The 21,361-nt window shown below is 39.0% G+C and overlaps 1 protein-coding gene and 1 non-coding gene across 7 annotated transcripts in view; one reads left to right on the top strand and one right to left on the bottom strand.

The window, feature by feature from the left end:
* DLG2 (discs large MAGUK scaffold protein 2) overlaps window positions 1-21,361 on the bottom strand; it is a 2,103,224-nt gene that overhangs the window by 1,979,832 nt on the left and 102,031 nt on the right. The window lies entirely within an intron of this gene.
* Window positions 174-283, top strand: LOC120360995 (U6 spliceosomal RNA). The gene has a single exon (XR_005577360.1). It is a non-coding gene; the product is annotated as a U6 spliceosomal RNA (small nuclear RNA).

Here is a 21,361-nt window from a genome sequence, read left to right as displayed (position 1 = left end):
AATTAATCTATTAATCACTGATGAATTAAAATCACAACTGTGATATAAGTTACAAAGAAGTACAGAGCCCTGTGAATGCATATAACTGGAGAATTTGATCTAATGAGGCAGATTGCAGAATGCTTAATTAAAGAAATGATTGTGATGAGTTCTAAAAGACAAAGGTTAGTTTGGTGCTCACTTCAGGAGCACATATACTAAAATTGGAATGATACAGAGAAGATTATTAGCATGGCCCCTGCACAAGGATGACACACAAAATCATCTATTTTTAAATTTTTTAAAAAAGGTTAGTTTGGTGAAAGCTGAAAGAAAATTAGGAAGAGAGCTACCTAGGATGAAGAAAAGCATAAGAAAAGACTCTACAGGAGAGAAAAACAAAGAAAGAAAAACTAAAAGAAGGCCAATGTGGCTAGAAATGATTGGTTAAGAAAAGAATCACAATATGAGGCTAAAGAGGTAGGCAGGAGCCATGCCAGGAAGAACTGATAGGACAGGAAAAGAAATATGTCTTAATCCTAAGAACAGTGAGAATCCAATAGATTTGAGTTCTTTTTTTCTTTTTTCTTTTTTCTTTTTTTTTTTAATACTTTAAGTTCTGGGGTACATGAGCAGCTCGTGCAGGATTGTGACACAGGTATACGCATGCCATGGTGGTTTGCTGCATCCATCCCCACATTATCTACATTAGGTATTTCTCCTAATGTTATCCCTCCCCAATCCCTCCATCCCTGCTATCCCTCCCCTAGCTCTCCCCCAACCCCCCAACAGGCCCTGGTGTATGATGTTCCCCTCCCTGTGTCCATGTGTTCTCATTGTTCAACACCCACTTATGAGTGAGAATATGCACTGTTTGGTTTTCTGTTCTTGTGTCAGTGTGCTGAGAATGATGGTTTCCAGCTTCATCCATGTTCCTAATTTTAAGAATTCAATGACATCTGCCTTAGAAGAAAGATTATAACAATTTAACAACTAAACCCATATAACAATAAAATGGGTTGCCTCAGAGACTGAGCCTCCCATTACTGCAAGTAATCAAATAGAACCTAAATGATCACCTTTCACGAATACCATATAAGGAATTACACATATCTTGGAAAGTTATCCCTGAGGCTTCATCTTTCATTAAGATTAAATGTTTCAATTATTCAAATACCAGACAGGGATTTTCCAAAACACTGTAAAAATCTGAAGTTCTTTTTTTTTGCTTGAGACAGAGTCTCACTGTTGCCCAAGCTGAAGTGCAGTGGTGGGATCATAGCTCACTGCAGCCTCAAACTCCTGGGCTCAAGCAATCTTCCAGCCTCAGCCTCCCAAGGAGCTAGGACTACAGGCATTAAGACTACAGGCATGTGCCACCAGGCCTGGCTAATTTCTTATTTTGGGAGGTCTCACTATGTTGCCCAGGCTGGTAAAAATTTGAACTTTCAAAATGAAGTATTAATTGTTCATACCAACATGTAAAATAAAAATATTTGACTGAAGTTTCACGGTGTTTCTCAGGAAGGATCATAATATTATATAATAGGATATCCATTTTTAGTGTAGATTGCAATGAGGGAGTGGCTCTTCTCCCCTGTTCGTTGCCAAAGAACAGGTAGAGCAATAAGCAGAGAAGAAAGGGCATTCAAATGAAAGATTTCTGTGGAACATGCAGGAAGGGATTTGAAAAACAGCAATAACAAAGAACTCCAACCTGGTATAAAGCAAAGATTATTTTCTTAGCCACACTTGTAAGGGGTTCTCATCATTCCTTTAGGAAAGAAGTAAACAGAACACAGTGGATAAGTACTTTAGCTGAAGTGACTATGTATGATGAAGGTAACTGTAGAGTGGAATGCCTACAGTTTTTATTCCAAAACATGAGTTGAGATATTTAAAAACCAATATGTGACTGTCTTCATCGAGTGCTGAATTAAGTACCTTTTGATACTGTATCTATAAATATGCTGTGACTTTTCTCTGTAAATAATGTATCTATAGATAACATATCTTGGGTTAAACAGTGCCTACTTTATCATCACTCTCAAAAGTGGATAAAACCATCATTTAATAAATCACTCTCTTAGCCAAGTTAATTCTTGCTCAATATGATACATGTCATGCCAATACCAACTTCTTTAGTACCAACTTTTTAATGAAAAGTCAAAAAATAACATATGTTAATGAGGTTGCAGAAAAAAAGAGAATGCTTATACACTGCTGTGGGAATGTAAATTAGTTTAGCACCCTGGAAAGCAAGGTGGAGATTTCTCAAAGAACTGAAAATGGAACTATCATTCGACCCAGCAATCCCACTACTGGGTATATGCCCAAAGCAAAATAAACCGTTCTACCAAAAGGACTCCTGCACTCCTTTTGTTTACTGCAGCACTACTCACAACAGCAAAAGCATGCAATCAACTCAGGTGTCCATTAATGGTAAAACTGGATGAAGAAAACGTGGTACATATACCCCATGAAATACTACACAGCCATAAAAAAAGAACAAAATCACATCCTTTGCAACAACAGGGATGCAGCTTGAGGCCATTATTCTAAGTGAATTAACACAGAAAGAGAAAACCAAGTACAGCATATTCTTTTAAGTGGGAGCTAAACATTAGTGTACATGGACAAAAAGAAGGGAAAAATAAACACTGGGAATTCCAGAAGGGAAGAGGGAGGGAGGAGAGAAGGGGTTGAAAAACTACCTATTGGGTAGTATGTTCAAAGTTTGGCAATGGGATCATTAGAAGCCCAAACCTTAGCATCATACAATATACCCATGTAACAAACCTGCACATGTACCCTCCAAACCTAAAGAGATTTTAAAGATAAAAGATAGGACACAGTTTTTAATATGAACCAAAAGTAAAAAGGTAAACATTATAGATTTTAAAAATCAAGCCAGGTATTTTACTTGAGGAGACAAATTTGAGATGTCAATACTGAACAAAGCAATAATATTTCACACGAACTTATCAGTTGGAACCTTAGAGTTAATTAGCTCTACAAGTTTTGGGGTTCTTTCTAAGTAATGGTAGTATCTTAAACGAGCACTTACCTTTTACTAGTATGTCTTCTTGCCTCACTACTTAATCACTAGCAAGGTACAAACTTCGAATAGCTCCTTTCAGGTCTTTATCTCTGTTTTGATCTGCCCCACATTTCTTTAGGCTCATATCATTCACCTCTCCCACCTGACTAGTCTTGCTATCATGCTGTTAGAAGTATCTTTTTATTTTTCAAAAAACGCCAACATCTATTTGATATATCTTATATTTAACCTATTAACATTTCTAACTGCTGTTCATCATTATCCAACAGTCTCCCAAATCTTTCAAATCTGATTAGTTACCAAATTCTATTAATTATCTTTCTAAATATCTGTCAAGGTCATCCTCTGTTCTCCATCCTCATACTTTCTTCTTTAGTTGAAGTATTCACTAGTTTTCTTTTTTGTTTTTTTTTTTTGTTTGTTTTTTTGTTTGTTTGTTTTGTTTTGTTTGTTTGTTTGCTTTGAGATGGAGTCTTGCTTTATCATCGCCAGGCTGGAGTGGTGCAGTGGTGCAATCTCAGCCCACTGAAATCTCTACCTCTCGAGTTCAAGAGATTACCCTGCCTCAGCCTCCTGAGTAGCTGGGACGACAGGCACGTGCCACCATGCCTGGCTAATTTTTTTTATTTTAGAAGAGATGTTGTTTCACCATGTTGGCCAGAATGGTCTCCACCTCCTGACCTTGTGATCTGCCCAGCTCAGCCTCCCAAAGTTCTGGGATTACAGGTGTGAGCCACCCCACCCAACCCATTAGTTTTCTTTTGAACAATCTAGTTTTTTTTAGAACACCTTCTGGGTGTTTTTTCCAACTACTAGTTTCTTCTCCCTTGTAATACATTTTTCAGACTCTTCTGGAGTAATTTATGTGAAACTCAGATTTATTCATGTCCTACATGTTCTTACATAATTTATCATATTAAGTATCATTTTCTGTGTGTGTTTATTTGTTTGTTTGTTAGGCTCTATGTCAGATGCATTATAAACACTGTCTTTAATCCTCATATCAACTTAGTAAGATAGGTACTGTTATCCCTAGGTACAAATGCAGAAATAGGTACAAATGCAGAAACGTAGGGCGCCTGGTAGTTAAATAATTTCCCCAAATATGTACAACTGATTGGTGGATGTGAAACAGAACCCAGATACACCTAGGTTTAAAGAGACAAGGAATATGTCAACTGGCAATATCTGTGAATGAAATCATATTGAGGAAATTTTTAGATATGCTTTTATTATTTTGTCTTGCTTTTCAATACAATTCAACTTTCATATTTTGACATCTTCTCTAACTTTCCTGGTGGAAGGTGCTTTCATCTCTGTGTCTAGATACTTTACAGATTCTTATAGCACGTTTTGGAATAGTGAATACTAACTCGTTATCATTCTTCATACCTTTAAACAGAGTTGTTAAATTGATGTTTAAATCTTTAAAAAATGTCTCTTTCTATTGCTTACCTTTATTTTCATGTGCTCCTGGTTTCAGTGTATCTGAGTTTCAGGAAGGAGTCACTCACCCTATGTACTGAGCAGAGGTTTCATATTGAGCTCTCTGGAAATACATACTTTTATTTTACACCTATCATCTTGAATTATTTGGTTGGAGGAAAATAATTCAAGAAAATAAACTTTTTGAAAATATACTTTTATAGTACATCTATCATATTCTTGAATTATTTTGTTAGAGGATTTCTGGGAGATGAGGTAAAAACTGAGAATTGGGAATTTTTGTGAGTGATAAGGTAGATTGTCACAGCAATACTGAAAATAATTTGGTGGATGGTATGGCTGTATTCAGATAACTGGAGTTGGTAAAAAATATAATTTGATTGTTGGAATATAAAAGACAAAAGGAAAAGTCAAAGTCACATTTTACTTAATTTTGACCTAGTTCATTAAGAGAATTGTTCAGTGTGAGCTTAGATTATTCTAATTTTGAAACAATATCTTGTTTATAAGACAGAGTAAATTAATGGACTATAAATTTTCTATCTGGGGCAGATACTGTGAGTAGAGGATCTAAACATTTTATGATGGCAAGAACATGGATAGGTGTGATTAATATGTTGTTAAACTTAAACTTTGGTGTCAGAGAGACCTGATTGAATCCCTGTTCCACAACTTACTAGCTGTGTAAATGTTAGCAATTCCTAAATCATCACTTTCTATCTGTAAACCTCTTAGGCTTAAGACTTGATTTCTTCATCTGAAAACTGAAGATATTAATAGCATCTATCTTGGTGCTTAATTCATAATACCTTGCATCTAGCAAATGCGCAAAATAATATGGGTTACTATAATAATTATTAATGATTTTCAGATCCATTGTTCATGTGTTTGCTCTCAATGAGGTAGAGAGAAACAAAATGGTAATACTAAGGCTAACTAGAAGTGGCATACAGGAGTGGTAAGGTTTCTTAAGAGTGATAATAAGGTAAGAAGAATATCTGAAGGAAAAAAAAGGAATATGAAACATTTGAATTTGCTGCTTCTGCTTTATATCATTGGTTTTGTTTTTGTGGTATGATAACATAATTATACTGTTTGCTAGATTCTCATTCATTTAGTAGAAGTTTGTGAGGCTTTATGAATTCCTGTCCACAAATGGTTGTAAGAATATAGGATTCAAAGATCTGGTTTGTAATGAGAAAAGGCATGATACTAAATCCTTATCATAGTCTAGATACAGTTCAAGTCTAATAAAATATGACAAGAAAGAAATAGAATCACTTCTCCTTGATTACAAAGTAAGGTTATGCAATTTGTTTCCAAATAGCACTAAAAAAATTCTATAATTTGCAGATTGAAATCCCAATAATTGTACTGATTAAATTCTATTTTCCATTTACTTTTCCTAATCAAATACATTGACTTTCTCTGCTAAATCTTAATTATCATATCAAGTCAATTCTCAGATCACAGTAGAATACAACTAGAAATCAATTCTAAGACGAACTCTCAAAAATACAGAAATACGTTTAAATTAAACAATCTGCTCCTGAATAATCTGTGGGCCAAGGATGACATTAAGACGGAAATTTAAAAATTTTTGGAATGAATAAAAAGAGACACAATGTACCCAAATCTCTGGGATATAAGAAAAGACTAAAAGGGAAGTTTTTAGCAATAAATGTCTATAACAAAAGGACAGAAAGATCACAAATTAACAATCTAACTAACAATTTAACATTGCACCTCAAGGAATTAGAAGAACAAGATGGAACCAAAATTGCAGCTAGCAGAAGGAAAAAATCCAAAGATCAGAGCAGGGTAAAATGAAATTGAAACCTAAAAAAGAAAAAAAAAAAAATCAACCAAATGAAAAGTTTGTTTTCTGTAAATATAAACAAAATTGATAGAACACTAGCTAGATTAACCAAGAAGAGAGACTATTCAAATAAGCACAACAGAAATTAAAAAGGAGACATTATAACTGAAACCACAGAAATACACTTGATAATCAGAAACCACCATGAGTATCTCTACACTGACAGACTAGAAATCCTAGAGGAAATGAATAAATTCCTAAACACATAGAACCTTCCAAGATTGAACCCAGAAAATACATGAACCCTAAACAGACCAAAAATGAGAAATAAGATTAAACGAGTAATGAGAACTTTACCAATAAAGCCCAGGACCAAAGGGATTCACAGCTGAATGCTGCCAAATGTGCAAAAAAGAAATAATATTAGTCCATTAAAACTGTACCAAAAACTGAGGAGAATGAAATCCTAACTCATCCTGTGACACCACTATCACCCTGATATGAAAGGCAGGCAAAGACATAACAGAAAAAGGAAAACTACAGACCAGTATCCCTGATGAAAACAGATACAGAAGTCCTCAAAAAATATGAGAAAACCAAACCCAAAAGCACATCAAAAAGATAATACATCATGTCCAAGTGAAGTTTATTCCAGAGATGCAAGAGTATTTCAACACATGAAAATCAATGTGATTCACCATATAAAGAGAATTCAAAACAAAAAACTGGTATAATCATCTCAATAGATGCAGAAAAGTCATTCAACAAAATTCAATATCCTATCATGATTTTAAAAAACACCCTTCACAAGTTAGGCATAGAAAAAACATACCTCAAAATAATAAAAGCCATACATGACGAACCTACAGCCAACATCATGCTGAATGGGGGAAATTTAAAGGCAGTCTTCCTAAAACTGAAACAAGACAATGATGCCTACTTTCACTACTCCTATTCAACATAGTGCTAGAAGTCCTAGCCAGAGCAATCAGGAAACAGAAAGAAAGAAACAGTAACCAAATTAAAAAAGAGGAAGTCAAATGATCTTTCTTGGTGATGATATGATCATACACATAGAAAACCCCAATGTTTTGGTGAACACATTCAGTAAACTTTCGGGATACAAAATTAACGTATAAAAACCAGTAGCTTTTTTTTTTTTAAGAGTCAGGGTCTCACTCTGTCACCCAAGCTGGAGCGCAATGGCACAATCATAGCTCACTCACTGCAGTCTTGAACTCTGGAATTCAAGTGAAGTTCCTGCCTCAATCGCCCAAGTAGCTGGGACTAAAGACACATGCCACCGCACCGGTGATATGGTTTGGCTGTGTCCTCACCCAAATCTCATCATAAATTCCCACGTGTTGTGGGAGGAACCCAGCGGAAGACAACTGAATCACAGGGACAGGTCTTTCCCATGCTGTTCTCTTGATAGTAAGTCTCACAAGATCTGATGTTTTTATAAGGGGGAATTTCCCTGCACAAGTTTTTTCTTTGCCTGCGCAATCCACATAAGATGTGACTTTCTCCTCCTTGCCTTCCTCCATGATTGCAAGGCTTCCTCAGCCAAATGAAACTGCAAATCCAATTAAATCTCTTCCTTTTACAAATTACCCAGTCTCAGGTATGTCTTTATCAGCAGTGAGGAAAACAGACTAATACAGTACATTGGTACCAGCAGAGCGGGGCAATGCTGAAAAGATACCTGAAAAGGTGAAAGCAACTTTGGAACTGGCTAACATGCAGAAGTTGAAATAGTTGGGAGAGCTCAAAGAAGACAAAAAAATATGGGAAAGTTTGGAACTTCCTAGAGACTTATGGAATGGCTTTGACCAAAAGCCTGACAGTGATACAGAAAATAAGGTCCAGGCTGAGCTGGTTTCAGATGGAGATGAGGAACTTGTTGGGAACTGGGGCAAAGGTAACTTTTGTTATATTTTAGCAAAGAGACTGGCAGCATTTGGCCACTGCTCTAGAGACTTGTGGAACTTTGAACTTGAGAGAGATGATTTAGGATATCTGGGAAAGCCCATTTTCTGAGGAGAAATTCAAGCTGGCTGCAGAAATTTGCATAAGTAACAAGGAGCCGAATGTTAATCCTCAAGACAATGGAGAAAATGTCTCCAGGGCATGTCAGAGGTCTTCAAGGCAGCCTCTCCCACCACAGGTCTGGAGGCCTAGGAGGAAAACATGATTTGGTGGGCCAAGCCCAGGGTCCCTCTGCAGTGTATAATCTAAAGCAGGCGTCCCCAAACTTTTTACACAGGGGGCCAGTTCACTGTCCCTCAGACCGTTGGAGGGCCGCCACATACCGTGTTCCGCTCACTGACGACCAATGAGAGAGGTGCCCCTTCCTGAAGTGCGGCAGGGGGTGGATAAATGGCCTGAGGGGGCCGCATGCAGTGCCCGGGCCATAGTTTGGGTATGCCTGGTCTAGAGACTTGATGCCCTCCATCCCAGCTGCTGCAGCCATGGCTAAAAGGGACTAAGGTACAGCTCATCTGCTTCAGAGAACCCTCGGAAGCTTCCACGTGGTTTGTGGGTGCACAGAAGTCAAAAACTGAGGTGGGTGCACAGAAGTCAAAAACTGAGATTTTTGCAACTTCTGCCTAGATTTCAGAAGATGAGTGGAAACATCTAGATGTCCAGAGAGAAGTTTGCTGCAGAAGCGACACCCTTGTGGAGAACCTCCACTAGGGCACTGCAGAAGGGAAATGTGGAGTTGGAGCCCCCATACAGATCCCTACTGGGGCACTGCCTAGTGGAGCTTTTAGAAGAGGACCACCAACCTCCAGAACCGAGAATAATAGATCCACTGACAGCTTACACCATGCACCTGGAAAAGCTGCAGACACTCAATGCTACCCTGTGAAATCAGCCAAAATGGAGGTTGTATCCTGCAAAGCCACAGGGGCAGAGCTGCCTAAAACCATAGGAACCCCTTTCTTGCATTTAAGTGACCTGGATGTGAGACATGGAGTCAAAGGAGATTATTTTGGAGATTTAGTATTTGACTGCCCCACTAGATTTCAGACTTGCATAGGGCCTGTAGCCTCTTAGTTTTGGCCAGTGTCTCCAAATTTGGAATAGCTGTACTTATTTAATTCCTATATCCCTGTTGTATCTAAGAAGCAACTAGCTTGTTTTTGATTGTACAGATTCACAGCCAGAAGGGACTTGCCTTGTCTCTGATAAGACTTTGAACTGTGGACTTTGGAGTTAATGTTCAAATTAGTTAAGACTTTGGGAGACTGTTGGGAAAGTATTATTGGTTTTGAAATGTGAGGACATGAGATTTAGGAAGGGTCAGGGGTGGAATAATATGATATGGTTCATCCAAATCTCATCTTGAATTCCCACGTATTGTGGGAGGGACCCAGAAAGAGGATAATTTAATCATGCGGATAGGTCTTTCCCATGCTATAGTAAGTCTCATGAGACCTGATGCTTATTATAAGGAGAAGTTTTACTGTAAATAAACCAGTATATCTAGAAGAAATGGATAAATTCCTGGACACTTACACCCTTCCAAGACTAAACCAGGAAGAAGTCAAATCCCTGAATAGGCCAATAACAACGTCTGAAATTGAGGCAGCAATTAACAGCCTACCAACTTTAAAAAGTCCAGTACTAGACAGGTTCACAGCCAAATTCTACCAGAAGTACAAAGAGGAGCTAGTACATTCCTTCTGAAACCATTCCAAACAACAGAAAAAGAGAGAATCCTCCCTAACTCATTTTATGAGACCAATATCACCCTGATATCAAAACCTAACAGAGACACAACTAAAGGAGAAAACTTCAGGCCAATACCCATGATGACCATTGATGTGAAAATCCTCAATAAAATAACCGGCAAACCAAATCGAACAGCACATCAAAAAGCTTATCCATCATGATCAAGTCGGATTCACCCTTGGGATGTAAGGCTGGTTCAACATACTCAAATCTGTAAACGTAATCCATCACATAAACAGAATCAAAGACAAAGACCACATGATTATCTCAATAGATGCAGAGAAGGCCTTTGACAAAATTCAACAGTTGTTTATGCTAAAAAATTCTCAATAAACTAGATGTTGATGAAACATATCCCAAAACAATAACAGCTATTTATGACAAACCCACAGCCAATATCATATTGAAGGAGCAAACACTGGAAGCATTCCCATTGAAAAACAGCACAAGACAAGAATGCCCTCTCTCACCACTCCTATTCAACATAGTATTGGAAGTTCTGGCCGAGCAATCAGGCAAGAAAAAGAAATAAAGCGCATTCAAACAGGAAGAGAGGAAGTCAAATTGTCTCTATTTGCAGATAACATGATTGAATATTTAGAAGACCCCATTGTCTCAGCCCAAAATATCCTTAAGTTGATAACCAACCTTGGCAAAGTCTCAGGATACAAAATCAATGTGCAGAAATCACAAGCATTCCTATGCACCAATAACACAGTTAAAGAGAGCCAAATTATGAGCAAACTCCCATTCACAATTGCTACAAAGAGAATAAAATACCTTGGAATACAACTAACAAGGGATGTGAAGGACCTCTTCAAGGAGAACTACAAACCACTGCTGAAGGAAATAAAGGAAGACACAAACAGATGGAAAAACATTCAATGCTCATGGTTAGCAAGAATTAATATTGTAAAATGGCCATTGTGCCCAAAGTAATTTACAGATTCAATGTTATCCCCATGAAGCTACCATTGAATTTCTTCACTGAACTGGGAAAAAAAAAAAAAAACTTAAACTTCATATGGAATCAAAAAAGAGCCCATATAGCCAAGACAATTCTAAGCAAAAAGAAATAAAGCTGAAGGCATCACACTACCTGACTTCAAACTATACTACAAGGCTACAGTAATCAAAACAGCACGGTACCAGTACGAAAACAGAGATATAGACCAATGGAACAGAACAGAAGCCTCAGAAATAACACCACACATCTACAATCACCTGATCTTTGACAAACCTGACAAAAACAAGCAAGGGGGAAAGGATTCCCTCTTTAATAAAATGTGTTGGGAAAATGGGCTTGTCATATGCAGAAAGGTGAAACTGGATCCCTTCCTTAAAATTTATACAAAAATTAACTCAAGATGGATTAAAGATTTAAACATAAGCCCTAACACCATAAAAACCCTAGAAGAAAACCTAGGCAATACCATTCAGGACATAGTCATGGGCAAGGACTTCATGACTAAAACACTGAAAGCAATGGCCAAAAAAAAGCCAAAATAGACAAATAGAATCTAATTAAATTAAAGAGCTTCTGCACCACAAAAGAAACTATCATTAGAGTGAACTGGCAACCAACAGAATGGAAACAAATATTTTGTCTACCCATTTGACAAAGGGCTAACAGTCAGAATCCACAAAGAACTTAAACAAATTTACAAGAAAAAAACAACTCCATCAAAAAGTGGCCAAAATATATAAACAGACACTTCTCCAAAGAAGACATTTATGCAGGCAACAAACATATGAAAGAAAGCTCATTATCACTGGTCATTAGAGAAATGCAAATCAAAACTACAATGAGATACCATCTCAAGCCAGTTAGAATGGCAATCATTAAAAAATCAGGAGACAACAGATGTTGGAGAGGATGTGGAGAAATACTATTTTACGCTGTTGGTGGGAGTGTAAATTAGTTCAACCATTGTGGAAGACAGTGTGGCAATTCCTCAAGGATCTAGAAATAGAAATTTCATTTGACCCAGCAATCCCATTACTGGGTATATACCCAAAGTATTATAAATCATTCTACTATAAAGACATATGCACACATATGCTTACCGTGTCACTGTTCACAATAGCAAAGACTTGGAACCAACCTAAATGCCCATCAATGATAGACTGGATAAAGAAAATGTGGAATATATACACCATGGAATACTATGCAGCCATAAAAAATTATGAGTTCACGTTCTTTGCAGGGACATAGAAAAAGCTGAAGACCATTATTCTCAGCAAACTGACACAAAAACAGAAAACCAAACACTGCATGTTCTCACGCATAAGTGGGAGCTGAATAATGAGAACAGATGGACACATGGAGGGGAACATCACACACCGGGGCCTGTCGGTGGGTGGGGGAACTAAAGGAGGGATAGCAGGGAGTTGGAGGAATAGGGGAGGGATAGAATTAGGACAAATAACTAATGCAGATGACAGGGTGATGGATGCAGCAAACCACCATGGAACATGTATACCTATGGAACAAACCTGCACACTCTGCACATGTACCCCAGAACTTAAAGTATAATTTATAAAGTAAAATAATAATAATGGTAATAAATAAAATAAATTATACTTAATGTCAAAACGTTAAAACTTTTACCACTGAGGTCAGGAATAAAACTAAAGTTTTAATTATCACTATGTATCTGTATCTGTTCAATATTTACCATATACCCTAGCTAGTGTAGTAAAGCATCAAAAAGAAAGAGTATAAAATTTTTAAAGGAATATATAAAATACTTATTAGAACAGAAAATCCTGGCTGGGAAGATGGCCGACTAAGAACAGCTCAAGACTTCAGCTCCCAGTGAAAGTGCAGAGGGTGAGTGGATGCCGCATTTCCAGACGAATTTTTATTGCCCACAGACCAGGAGATACTCAGGCAGAGGGGTCGCCAGCGCCACTGTTCCGGCCAGTGTGGCTGTTTTGGCCCCCACGGGGCTGATTTGGCCTGCGTGGCGGCTTTGACCATGCCCTGTTGTGGTGGTTCTCCATACAAAAGCCACTGGTCTGGGAGCCCTCTTAGCTGGCGAGCCCTGAGACAGCAGAGCTGCCCATTCATCTGAAATAGTGAGCCAGGCCAGGAGATTCCTAGGCAAAAAAAACGCCAGGAGCCTTGGCACCACTGTTTGAGCCGACTCAGTGAGTCGCAGCACGGGAGATCCCGGCGCGTTTTCAACAAGCGACTGGAATGCTGGGTCGTTGAACTTAAAAAATAAAAAAAAAGACTCTGAGTCAGGGAGCCAGGTGATCAGGCCCGGTTGGTCCCACCCCCCACCCCCAACAATGACAACAAAAACAGTAATTGAAAACGCTCTGGGTTGAGCGTTTCACAGCAAGCACAGCTGAACCCGGGATGGTCTGGCTCTGTGGGGGAGGGGTGTCTGCCATTACTGAGACTCTCCACCACTATGGAGGCAGGTCACCATTGCTGAGGCAACCTGCCGTTGCCAAGGCAACCTGCCACAACAGAGAGAGTCCGCCATAACAGAGGTGAGGCCCCTGTTGCCGAGGCAGTTCTAACTACGCCCATATAAACAGGACTGCAGGGAAGAGCACAGGGCAGCTGGGCAGAGCCCACAGCAGCTCAGCAAAGCCTCTGCAGGCAGACAATGGCTAGGTGGGCTGCTAGCTGGGCAGGGCAGACCTGAAAGAAAAATCAAAAAGGGCAGTAGCACAACAAAAACTCATAAAGCCCTAACTCCCCGGGACACAGCACCTGGGAACAAAAAGCGGTTTATGAGTTCAACTGCAGCAGACCTAAACATACCTGCCCAGCAGCTCTGAATGAACAACGGAGCTCACAGCTCAGAACTTAAGCCCCAATAAAAGATAGACTGTCTCCTCAAGTAGCTCCCTGACCCCCATAGATCCAAAGACTCACCTCATAAAGGAGAGAATGGACTGACAGTAGGCAAGCATCCTTCTGGAACAAAGTTAGCGGAAGAGGAAACTGGTAGCAACCCTTACTGTTATGCAGCTGCTGCAGGTGATCCCCAGGCAAGCAGGGCCTGGAGAGGACCTCAGTAGTCCTACAGCAGAGGGGCCAGACTGTTAGAAGGAAAGCTTAAAAAAAAAAAAAGAAGTGCACCAGGCGCGGTGGCTCAAGCCTGTAATCCCAGCACTTTGGGAGGCCAAGGCGGGTGGATCACGAGGTCGAGAGATCGAGACCATCCTGGTCAACATGGTGAAACCCAGTCTCTACTAAAAAGTGCAAAAAATTAGCTGGGCATGGTGGCATGTGCCTGTAATCCCAACTACTCAGGAGGCTGAGGCAGGAGAATTCCCTGAGCCCAGGAGGCGGAGGTTGCAGTGAGCCGAGATCGCACCATTGCACTCCAGCCTGGGTAACAAGGGCGAAACTCCATCTCAAAAAAAAAAAAAAAAGAAGTAACTTCAGCATCCACAAACTAGAAGCTCACTCAGAGACCCAATCTGAAAGACAGTAACTACAAAGACAACAGGTGGATAAACCCACAAAAATGGGAAGAAACCAGCGCAAAAAGGATGAAAACTCCCGAAACCAGAACACCTCTCCTCCTAAAAGGGATCACAACTCCTCACCAGCAAGGGAACAAGACTGGATAGGGAAGGAGTGTGATGAAATGACAGAATCAGACTTCAGAAGGTGGGTAGTAAGAAACTACAGTCAGCTAAAAGAACATGTTCTAACCCAATGCAAAGAAAATAGGAACCTTGAAAAAAGATTGGATGAAATGCTAACAAAAATGGACAACATAGAGAGGAATATAAGTGAATTGATGGAGCTGAAAAACACAACATGAGAACTTCGCAAAGCACTCTCAAGTTTCAACAGCCGAATTGACCAAGCAGAGGAAAGGATATCAGAGGTTGAAGATCAACTCAATGAAATAAAAAGAGAAGGCAAGAACAGAGAAAAAAGCGCAAAAATGAATGAACAAAATCTTCAAGAAATGTGGGACTATGTGAAAAGACCTAATCTACATTTGATAGGTGTACCTGAATGTGATGAAGAGAATGAATCCAAGCTGGTAAATACTCTTCAGGATGTTATCCAGGAAAACTTCCCCAACCTAGCAAGGCAGGCCAATATTCAAATACAGGAAATACAGAGAACACCACAAAGATATTCCTCAAGAAGAGCAACCCCAAAGCACATAATCGTCAGATTCACCAGGGTTGAAATGAAAGAGAAAATGCTAAGGGCAGCCAGAGAGAAAGGTCGGGTTACCCACAAAGGGAAGCCCATTAGACTCACAACAGATCTCTCAGCAGAAACCCTACAAACCAGAAGAGATTGGGGGCCAATATTCAACATCCTCAAAGAAAAGAACTTTCAACCCAGAATCTCCTATCCAGCCAAACTAAGCTTCATAAGTGAAGGAAAAATAAAACCCTTTGCGAACAAGCAAGTACTCAGAGATTTCATCACCACCAAACCTGCTCTACAAGAACTCCTGAAAGAAGCTCTACACATATAAAGAAACAACCAGTACCAGCCACTCCAAAAACATACTAAATGGTAAAAGAGCATCAACACAATCAAGAATCCACATCAACTAACCAACAAAACAGCCAGGTAGCGTCAAAATGACAGTATCAAATTCACACATAACAATACTATCCCTAATGTAAATGGACTAAATGCCTCAATCAAAAGACACAGACTGGCAAACTGGATAAAAAGCCAAAACCCATCAGTGTGCTGTATCCAGGAAACCCATCTTACATGCAAGGATACACAAAGGCTCAAAATAAAGGGATGGAGGAAGATCTACCAAGCAAATGGAGAGCAAAAAAAAAGCAGGAGTTGCAATTCTCATCTCTGATAAAATAGACTTTAAAGCAACAAAGATCAAAAGAGACAAAGAAGGACATTACATAATGGTAAAAGGATCAATGCAACAAGAAGAGCTAACGATCCTAAATATATACGCACCCAATACAGGAGCACCCAGATACATAAGGCAAGTTCTTAATGACTTACAAAGAGACTTAGACTCCCACACAATAATAGTGGGAGACTTTAACACCCCATTGTCAATATTAGACAGATTAACCAGACAGAAAATCAACAAGGATATCCAACACCTGAACTCATACCTGGAACAAGCAAACCTAATAGACATTTACAGAACTCTCCACCCCAAATCCACAGAATATACATTCTTCTCAGCACCACATCACACCTACTCTAAAGTTGACCACATAATTGGCAATAAATCACTCCTCAGCAAATGCAAAAGAACAGAAATCATAACAAACAGTCTCTCGGACCACAGTGCAATCGAGTTAGAACTCAGAATGCCGAAACTAACTCAGAACCGCACAACTTCATGGAAACTGAACAACTTGCTCTTGAATACTGACTGGATAAACAATGAAATGAAGGCAGAAATAATGATGTTCTTCGAAACCAATGAGAATGAAGACAAAACATACCAGAATCTCTGGGACACATTTAAAGCAGTCTCTAGATGAAAATATATAGCAATGAGGGCCCACATGAGAAGAAAGGAGAGATCTAAAATTGACACTCTATCATCAAAATTGAAAGAGCTAGAGGAGCAAGATCAAAAAAACTCAAAACCTAGCAGAAGACAGGAAATAACTAAGATCAGAGCAGAACTGAAGGAAATAGAGACACAAAAAAACTCAAAAAAATCAATAAACCCAGGAGCTGGTTTTTCGAAAAGATAGACAAAATAGACAGACCACTAATCAGATTAATAAAAAAGAAAAGAGAGAATAACCAAATTGATGCAATAAAAAACAATAAAGGGGATATCACCACAGATTCCACAGAAATTCAAACCATCATCAGAGATTATTACAAACAACTCTATGCACATAAACTAGTAAACCTGGAAGAAATGGATAAATTCCTGGACACCTGCATCCTCCCAAGCCTAAACCTGGAAGACGTCGAAACCCTGAATAGACCAATAACGAGGTCTGAAATCGAGGCAGCAATTAAGAGCCTACCACCCAAAAAAAGCCCAGGTCCAGATGGCTTCACAGCTGAATTCTACCAGACATACAAAGAGGAGCTTGTACCAGTCCTTCTGAAACTATTCTAGACAATCCAAAAAGAGGGAATCCTTCCCAAATCATTTTGAGACCAACATCATCCTGATACCAAAATCCGGCAGAGACTCAACAAGAAAACAAAACTTCAGGCCAATATCCATGATGAACATAGATGCAAAAATCTTCAATAAAATACTAGCAAGTCGATTGCAACAGCATATCAAAAAGCTCATCCACCATGATCAAGTAGGAGTCATCCTGGGGATGCAAGGCTGGTTCAACATACGCAAGTCCATAAACGTAATTCACCACATAAACAGAACCCAAGACAAAAACCACATGATTATCTCAATTGATGCAGAGAAGGCCTTTGACAAAATTCAACAGCCTTGTATGCTAAAAACCCTCAATAAACTAGGTATTGACAGAATGTATCTCAAAATAATAAAAGCTATTTATGACAAACCAACAGCCAATATCATACTGAATGGGCAAAAACTGGAAGCATTCCCTTTGAAATCTGGCACTAGACAAGGATGCCCTCTCTCACCACTCCTATTCAATATAGTACTGGAAGTTCTAGCCAGAGCAATCAGGCAAGAAAAAGAAATAAAGGGTATTCAAATTGGAAAGGAGGAAATCAAATTGTCTCTATTTGCAGATGACATGATTGTATATCTAGAAGACCCCATTGTCTCAGCCCAAAATCTCCTGAAACTGATAAACAACTTCAGCAAAGTCTCAGGATACAAAATCAATGTGCAAAAATCACAAGCATTCCTATACACCAGTAACAGACTTAAAGAGAGCCAAATCAAGAACGAACTGCCATTCACAATTGCTACAAAGAGAATAAAATACCTAGGAATACAACTAACAAGGAACATAAAGGACCTCTTCAAGGAGAACTACAAGCCACTGCTCAACGAAATAAGAGAGGATACAAACAGATGGAGAAACAGTCCATGTTCATGGTTAGGAAGAATCAACATCGTGAAAATGGCCATACTGCCCAAAGTAATTTAAAACTTCAATGCTATTCCCTTCAAGCTACCAATGACTTTCTTCACAGAACTGGAAAAAAACACCTTAAACTTCATATGGAACCAAAAGAGAGCCTGCATAGCCAAGCCAATTCTAAGCAAAAAGAACAAAGCAGGAGGCATCCCACTACCAGACTTCAAACTATACTACAAGGCTACAGTAATCAAAACAGCATGGTACTGGTACCAAAACAGAGATATAGACCAATGGAACAGAACAGAGGTCTCAGAGGAAATACAACATACCCACAACCATCTGATCTTTGACAAACCTGACAAAAACAAGCAATGGGGAAAGGAGTCTCTGTTTAATAAATGGTGTTGAGAAAACTGGCTAGCCATGTGCAGAAAGCAGAAACTGGACCCCTTCCTGACACCTCACACCAAAATTAACTCCAGATGGATTAAAGACTTAAACATCAGACCTAACACCATAAAAACCATAGAAGAAAATCTAGGCAAAACCATTCAGGACATAGGCGTAGGCAAGGACTTCATGACCAAAACGCCAAAAGCAATGGCAACAAAAGCCAAAATAGACAAATGGGACCTAATCAAACTCCACAGCTTCTGCATGGCAAAAGAAACAGTCAGTAGAGTGAATCGGCAACCAACAGAATGGGAAAAAATTTTTGCAGTCTACCCATCTGACAAGGGGCTGATATCCTGAATTTACAAAGAACTAAAACAGATCTACAAGAAAAAAACAAACAATCCCATTCAAAAATGGGCAAAGGATATGAACAGACACTTTACAAAAGAAGACATACAGGATGCCAACAAACATATGAAAAAATGCTCATCATCATTGGTCATTAGAGAAATGCAAATCAAAACCACATTGATATACCATCTCACACCAGCTAGAATGGCGATCATTAAAAAATCTGGAAACAACAGATGCTGGAGAGGATGTGGAGAAATAGGAACACTTTTACACTGTTGGTGGGAATGTAAATTAATTCAACCATTGTGAAAGACAGTGTGGCGATTCCTGAATGACCTAAAAGTAGAAATCTCATTTGACCCAGTAATCTCATTACTGGGTATATACCCAAAGGATTATAAATCATTCTACTATAAGGACACATGCACACGAATGTTCATTGCAGCACTGTTCACAATAGCAAAGACCTGGAACCAACCCAAATGCCCAACGATGATAGACTGGATAGGAAAACGTGGTACATATACACTATGGAATATTACGCAGCCATCGAAAACGATGAGTTCACGTTCTTTGTAGGGACATGGATGAACCTGGAAACCATCATTCTCAGCAAACTGACACAAGAGCAGAAAATCAAACACCGCATGTTCTCACTCATAGGCAGGTGTTGATTAATGAGAACACATGGACACAGGGAGGGGAGCACTACACACTGGGGTCCGTTGGGGGGAAATGGGAGAGGGACGGGGAGTGGGGAGGTGGGAAAAGATAGCATGGGGAGAAATTACAGATACAGGCAAGGGGACGGAAGGCAGAAAACCACACTGCCATGTGTATACCTATGCAACAATCTTGCATGTTCTTCACATGTACCCCAAAACCTAAAATGCAATAAAAAATAAATAAATAAATAAAATAAAATAAAATTTATCAGCTGACAAAAAAAATGCAATTAAAAAAAAAGAACAGAAAATCCTGATAACATCCTCTTCCAAATATACAGACTCCTTAGAGATTTCTACTACCAAACAAGATGTAGTAAAAGATACAAATTTTACTCTCTAAACTAAAACAAGTAAAAACATAAGCAAAACATATGAAATAATAATTTTCAAGGCATTGGAAAAAGCACAAAGGACAGTAATGCCTGAGACATGGAAAACAAATAAGTAAGCCCTATGATTCTCAGATTACTGCCAGGAGAATATTTTCAGGCCATAGCACAGAGATAGATAACTCAATTTGTGCCTGTAGTCTCTCTGAGAAGATGAAGCTCAAAATCTGCAGATATCAAGGCAGCTAAAATTCAAAGGACAGAGACTAGACAGGAAAGAGAGCACCAGGGATCCACAGAGGATCCCCCTTTAGTCTTTGGCAGAGCAGTAATCAGCACATGAAAGAAAGGAAACTACATGAAGCTGTGAAAAAAAAAACACCCAAAAGGTCTTTGTCCTAATGCTTTCTCTCCCCTTGTTTCCCACCCCTGACATGCCCTCGTGTGTGATGCTCCCTTCCCTTGTCCATGTGTTCTCATCTGTTCAACTCACACTTATCAGTGAGAGTATGCGGTGTTTGGTTTTCTGTTCCTGTGTTAGTTTGCTGAGGATAATGGTTTCCAGCTTCATACACATCCCTTCAAAGGACATAGACTCATTATTTTTTAAGGCTGCATAGTATTCCATGGTATATATGTGCCACATTTTCTTTATCCAGTCTATCATTCACGGGCATTTAGGTTGGTTCCAAGTCTTTGCTATTCTGAAAGTGCTGCAACAAACATATGTGTGCATGTGTCTTTATAGTATGATAATTTATAATCTTTTGGGTATATACCCAGTAATGGGATGGCTGGGTCAAGTGGTATTTCTGGATCTGGATCTTTGAGGAATTGCCACACTGTCTTCTACAATGGTTTAACTAATTTACACTCCCACCAACAGTGTAAAAGTGTTCCTATTTTTCCATATCCTCTCCAGTATCTGTTGTTTCCTAACTTTTTAATGACCACCATTCTTAATCTCAGTGATACCTTTGCACATAAAATCTCAATGCCTTTGATCATTTTACTAACTTCCCTTTCGTCAAACACTTTAGGTCCAGTGTCTCCAGGGCCACCATACACAGTTATATGTTTTATATAAAACACAAAGGTTCCCAGACAGGAGATGAGTTTGTATTTATCTACTAATCACGTTATACATCCTCTCATGAAACTATGGCAGGAGGATTGTAAACCATTTTCTTTATACCAATTTATCACCTTCTCTTCAAGTCAAGTAAACTTAGGGGTAGATCTGTCCAGTAAGAGTGTTTTTCTAATGCATTTTTTAGACTAAGAGTTTCTGGGTTTGCCTATTGTTGAAAGTATTCTGCACTCCAGATACTAAGACAACATTTGCTTTGGTTCTGCTTTGTTTTGGCTACCATTCTCACACTTCCTTTTCCTTTTGGGGTCTCAACAGTTCATTGCCAAGATCAGCTTCCTGGATCTATTGGCCTGAGGCCATGCGGTTAGAGTAGAGTTAAAATGTTTTGTCTCTCTGTATATTACACAGCTATCATATACACCATTTTCAAATCCA

The sequence above is a fragment of the Saimiri boliviensis genome, chromosome 6 (assembly GCF_048565385.1).
Source record: "Saimiri boliviensis isolate mSaiBol1 chromosome 6, mSaiBol1.pri, whole genome shotgun sequence".
NCBI classification, from domain to species: domain Eukaryota; kingdom Metazoa; phylum Chordata; class Mammalia; order Primates; family Cebidae; genus Saimiri; species Saimiri boliviensis.
The sequence above is the reverse complement of the archived record's forward strand: the minus strand, read 5'-3'. Positions and strand labels throughout refer to the sequence as shown.